This window comes from Elephantulus edwardii, unplaced genomic scaffold (assembly GCF_000299155.1).
Source record: "Elephantulus edwardii isolate Elephantulus edwardi_28Jun2011 unplaced genomic scaffold, EleEdw1.0 scaffold00268, whole genome shotgun sequence".
NCBI lineage: Eukaryota > Metazoa > Chordata > Mammalia > Macroscelidea > Macroscelididae > Elephantulus > Elephantulus edwardii.
This window is the reverse complement of record NW_006400018.1, coordinates 3,149,411-3,155,549: the sequence shown is the minus strand read 5'-3', so window position 1 is coordinate 3,155,549 and position 6,139 is coordinate 3,149,411.

Here is a 6,139-nt window from a genome sequence, read left to right as displayed (position 1 = left end):
AAACAGTGCAACAATGAATGAATGAAAACCCAAAATCTCTGTAAATGTTCATTAAAACTAATAAAATTTAATAATAATTTTAATAAAATCAGCTGGAGAGTTGGTTCCATCGACTTGAGGATACATAACAGCACCAACAACAAAATGTAACCTATTAGAGCGCAGGTGAGCTCAAACTGTTTTAGTTGACATGTGTGGGATGTGCTAGTTGATCAGTGAGGACAAGTCCTGAGCAATGTGTCTTATCAACAGCCTGCGTTAAGCAGACGACAGGACTTTGTTTTGCTTGCTGAAACTGAGGAAGGCCTGAAGCATTTGCTGCAGAGGGTCAAGGACTGTAGTCTGCAGTATGAATTGAAATTCAACATCAAGAAGCAAAGATTCTCACCACTGGGCCAATCAGCAGCACTGTGATACATGGAGAAGAGATTGAGATTGGAAACAACTTCAGCTTGCTTGGTTCCACAGTTAACACTCTTGGCACCGATAGTGAGGAAATCAAAAGATGGAGTAAAGCCTGTTGTCAGGGACCTCTTCAGAGTGCTAAAGAGCAATGATGTCAGTCTAGAGACTAAGGTGTGTCTGATTCAGGCCATGGTTTTGCAATTACTTGCTATGCATCAGAAAGCTGGACAGTGACTCAAGATGATAGAAGAAGAATTGATGCCTTTGAGTTGTGGTGCTGGAGAAGCATATTGAACATACCATGGACTGCTAAGAGAACAAACAGGTCTGTCCTGAAAAGGGTAGAACTAGGCTGATCCTTCTAGTCAAGGATTTTGAAGTTCAACTGCACATAATTTGGGGCCTATTGCCAGGAGGGACCAGTCCTTGGAGAAAGACATCATTCTTGGAAGGATGGAGGGACAATGGAGGAAAGGAAGACACTGGATGAGATGGATTGACTCAGTGACTGGGGTAATGAGGGTGGGTGTGTCCAAGACAGTGAGATTGGCTCAGGACAGAGAAGGGTTTAGAACTATTGTGCATAGGCTCAACTCCACTGGTACATAACATCATCATCATCATCATCATATTTTGATAATTAATCCAGAAGGAAATTAGATTGACATTCAAGAGCCCAAGCAACCAATTTGGACTAAAATGTTATGTCATGCTTTTTTTCATTCTCTTCAAGAAACAATTCCCACCCCCACCCCCATGGCTTAATTACAAACTGTTTTTGCTGAATGAAGCTTATATTTTTAAACACTTTTACAAAAAAATTAGTGTAATTTAAAAAATTATTGGCTTGTTACAAAGTTTATATTGTTTCACATTATACTTCATATTGTTTCGTCCGATCATTCTCACGTATTTTGTTTTATAAAACTGATCATTACCCTGTCTTTTCACGCAGATCCTTCCCATTTCCTTCCCCCTTCTCCCACCAAACTGTGCAATCCTGTGGTTTCACCCCTACCCATCCTCACCGCTCTGCCCCCACTTCTTCTCCCCTTGGGTTCCTACACATTTTACTAGTTATGCTTCTATTTTTAAAATGTTTAGTGCCTTCGAGTTGTAGGTGACTCATGGAGACCCTAAGAACAAAAGACCTCGACATCTGTATAACTTTGGTCCTTTCTCCAGGTTCATAGGGTTTCCGGAGGCAAGCTATTTTGGAAGTGGATGCCACTCCTGCTTCCAAGCTTGTTTTAATCGGGAGCTCCACCAAACACTGTCCACCATGGGTAACCATTTTTGAATTTGACTCATCAGTGTCACAGTGTTTGGCTTCACAGCAACCACAAGTTACCTCTGTACAGCAAGTGGACATGCCAGGGTTATAAGATCTAGAAGAATGTTTCACCAAAAACAACTAAAGGCTTACTTATCACCCTTACTTACCCTTACTCTAAGGGTCAGGGCTGCCTACCCACTTTTGAAGGACAAAAAGAACAGTAACACATACTGAAAGGGACCCCAGAAACTTCCCTTGCTTGACTGCCACCAAGAGGAGCCGCCATCAAGATGCCAGCCAGTTAGCCAGCTGATTTCCAGTGTGGAGGGAAACTCCAGTCCCCAAGACTCCTGAAGGATTTTAAACTACCACCTGGAGCTTATGCCGTATTTATCCTTATGAGACTGATAGAAACTCCACGAGACGCAGCTCCAACAGCTATGTCTTGGCGAGGGTTCAGCCGGAGTACTCTTTAAAGGCAAGAATGATGAGGTTTCACCTCACATACTTTGGGCATGCTACTGGGAAGGGCTATTCCTTAGAAATGATGCTGGGAAGGGTGGAGGGTCAGTAAAAGAGAAGACCACCCTCAACCAGGTGGATTGACACAGGGACTGCCCCAATGGGCTCTTGTGTATCAGGAAGTGTGAGGATGGCACAGGATGGAACAGGCTTCAGATCTTTTCTTCATAGGGTCACTAAGAGTCATATGACTCAATGGCGTAACAACAGTATTCCACTACTGGGAATATACGCCAAGGAAATTAGAACTGAGATACAAACTTGTACAACTATAACAGCATTATTCACCATCAAAAGAATATAGAAATAGCCCAAATGTCCAACCACAACTGAATGGATTGAGCAATTGTGATACACACAAATAATGGAATACTATGCAGTACTCGGGAGCAATGATTGTGAAAAATACTATGTAACTTGGGAGAGACTGGAGAGCATTAGGTTGAGTGAACTCAGTCTCCTGAAGCTGATCTTTTACTATGCACCCCTCTCCCTGGACTCTTTATTTGCCTATCTACAGTCAATAGAGTCAACCTGGGCTTTTCATAGGCATCTTCCTTTTGACTCCTTAATTGATAACAGCCATGAGAACTAAGAGTGTTTCTCTTTGTGACCAAAACAAGATGTGAGAGAAATTTGTATTAAAGAAGAGAATCTTGTCATAGGTGTCCTTCTGTGGAAAACGAACCCAGGAAACATTTGAGGCATTACAAGGATGTAACATTTATGAATGGTTGTTGTGTCATTGAGTTGGAACCAACCCATAGCTGACCCTCTAGCAGGTCGTCAGAGACAGTAAATCACAAGAGAGGAGATTGCTCATCATTCCACAGAGCAGCTGGTGGATTTGAACCATGTGCCTTTGGGATTGCAGCACAGCTTCTTATCACTAGGCCACCAGAGCTCCCTTAAGAATAAGTGCTGTCGAGTTTAGTATGACCCATAGGGATCCATTGAACAAAAGCTCTGAACCCTGTCCTATCCTGTGCCGTCTTCACCCTTCCTGACACACTTGAGTCCATTGCTGTAAATTCCTGTGCCAGTCCATCTGGTTGGGGGTCTCCTCCTTTGCCATGCCTCTGCCTTTCCAAGCATGATGTCCCTCTCCAGTGAATAGCCTCTCCTAGCAGCATGCTCAAAGTCTTATGAATACTTAAGAATTTTGAAAAGTTTCAAGTATATAATGAATATTATTATTATTATTATTATTATTATTATTATTATTATTATTTAGAGTCCCGAAGTGTGCTTTACCAGAGGTTCTCAGACAACTTAAGAGTGTTGTGTTTTACTGAACTGTTCCTGGAAAAGGAAGTACAGGATCCAAAAAGATTATAAATTCCCAAGATAGAAAAAAAAAATTCCCAAGATATTTGGTTAGCACTGTCTCTCATGAAGCAGTAATGTTTCTGTCCTCACAGCTGAAGGATGTGTAACTGTGATTGAAAAAGACATAATTAGTCCCTGAAACCAGTCCCTATAAAGCTCTGTACCTAACTGTCCAATCAAAGCCCATTCCTCACCCTCTTTATTACCACAGCCCAAGACCAACCAATCAAATGACTGTATTATATCTTTTCCCCTGAACTATAATTGTTCTCTTTAAAGACTGTCCGGAAGTGATTCTCACTTGTACGGCCTGGGATCTCTCGGCCTTCAAATGCACCTTTTTATTTTTTTTTAATAAACTCTCATATGAAGGACTGAGTGGATGTTCTTTCCTCTGTGAAACAATCCGTAGATGATTCTTCCACCTTTGAGAGAACAGGTTGAGGTCATCCAGCCTAGAATTCTTCTGCTTCTCAGAGCAGGCTTGACCTTGATTGACAGGCGTCACCATCAGTTCCTCTAAGAGGCTCGTAGTGGTGTGAACAGTTAAAGAATTGGCTGCTAACTGAGAGGTTGGAAGTTCAAACTTCCTCAGAGGTTCAGAACTGCCACATGATCTGCTTCAGAAAGGCAACAACCATGACAATTGGATGGAGCACTGTTCTACTTTAAAGCACACAAAGGGTCTCCTCTCTGTCCTCATATCTCTTCCAATGTTCCTTCAATTGTTGTTTTTCCTTCTACTTTCTAAAAAAAAATTTTCTTATCACTCCTCTCTTCAAAGTCACTTGATTATTTCTTCACTAAGACAAATAAGAAGCACCCCCCTCAAGTACTGTTGTGTGCAAACATGTTGTTGTTATGAGCCATCGAGTTGTTTGCGACTCATAGTGACCCTATGTACAAGAGCCCTAAATGCCGTTCTATCTTGTGCCAACCTCGCTGTCTCAAGCACATTCATTCCCACCACTCCACTAAGAATTGATCCATCTCATCGAGGGTCTTCCTCTCCAGCACCGTCCCTCCACTCTGCCAAACATGATGTCCCTCTCCACGGACCAGTCCCTCCTTGCAACATGCCCAAAGTATGTCAGATGAAGCTTCAGAATCCTTGACTCCAGGGAACACTCTGGCTTCACCCTCTCCAGTACAAACCTGTTTGTTCTCCTAGCAGTCCATGGTATATTCAACACTCTTCTCCAGCACCACAACTCAAAGGCATCAATTCTATTTCATCCCTATTCACTGTCCAACTCTCTAATGCATAGCCCGGATCAGGTGCAGCTTAGTCTCCAGCCTGATGTCATTGCACTTCAGTACTCTTAAGAGGTCCCTCACAGCTGAATTTCCCAATGCACTTCATCTCCTGATTTCCTGGCTGCTGTTACCAAGAGTGTTGACTGTGGAGCCAAGTAAACTAAAACTGTTAACTATCTCAATCTCTTCACCATCCATACTGATGCTGCCAATTGGCCCAGTGGTGAGAATCTTTGTTTTCTTGATATTGAGCTTCAATCCATATTGAAGACTGCAGTCCTTGACCTTCTGCAGCAAGCGCTTCAGGTCCTCCTCAGTTTCAGGGAGCAGGGTTGTGTCATCTGCATAATGCAAGTTGTTGATGACTCTTCCACCAATCCTGATGCCACATTCCTCCTTGTACAGCCCAGCGTCTTGGATGATCTGTTCTGCATACAGATTGAAAAGGTATGGAGACAAAATACATCTCTGACAGACCCTTTCTTGATTTTGAACCATCCAGTGTCTCCCTGCTCTGTTTTGACGACTGCCTCTTGGTCCAAGTATAGGTTTCACATTAGCACAATCAAATGTTCTGGGATTCCCATTCTTCCCAGAGTCAGCCAGAGCTTGTTGTGATCCACACAGTCAAACACTCGAGCTCCGTGCAAAATGTAGTCACAATCATGTCCATAATCTCAATGCAAAAATGTCTTTGTTCGCTTTCAAAAGTGTGCATGTTTAATTGCTTTATCATGACACTGTTGTTGTTGTGTACCAGAGTCAGAACCAATCCATAGCTGACCCTCAGGAAGGTTTTCAGAGGCAGTTAATCACAAACGAGGAGGGTGCCCACCCTTCTGCCATAGAGCAGCTGGTGGCCTTGAACTGCATGCCTTTAGGATTGCAGTGCAGCTGCTTGCTGCTAGGCCACCAGAGCTCCCTATGACATTACAATAAAACAATCTGTTTAAATAGGGCATGGTGGTGAGTACCTTTTACACAGAGCCCGAGTCTTTCACATGGTGTTACCAGCTATTTCATAATTTTGGGAAAGCTGGTTAACACGTTCATGTCATAGTTTCTTCTATCAAGAAGCCCTGGTGGCACAGTGGCTGAAGTGCTCACATGGCTGTTAACTGAAAGTTAACTGCATGGTAGAACGATGTGGCGATATGCTTCCATGAAGGCGTCCGGGGCAAGGCCTCATTCACTCGTTGGCATCGAGTTGGATCTGACCTGATCGCTGCCCTCCAGCAGGGACACTCTCTTCTTGTAGCTAAACCACATTACTCCAGGGAGGCAGGGTTTTGTTCTTTCCTATAATATTTTAAAAGAGAAGAGGCTGTTCTGTTTCCTTGCAGAAGCAAT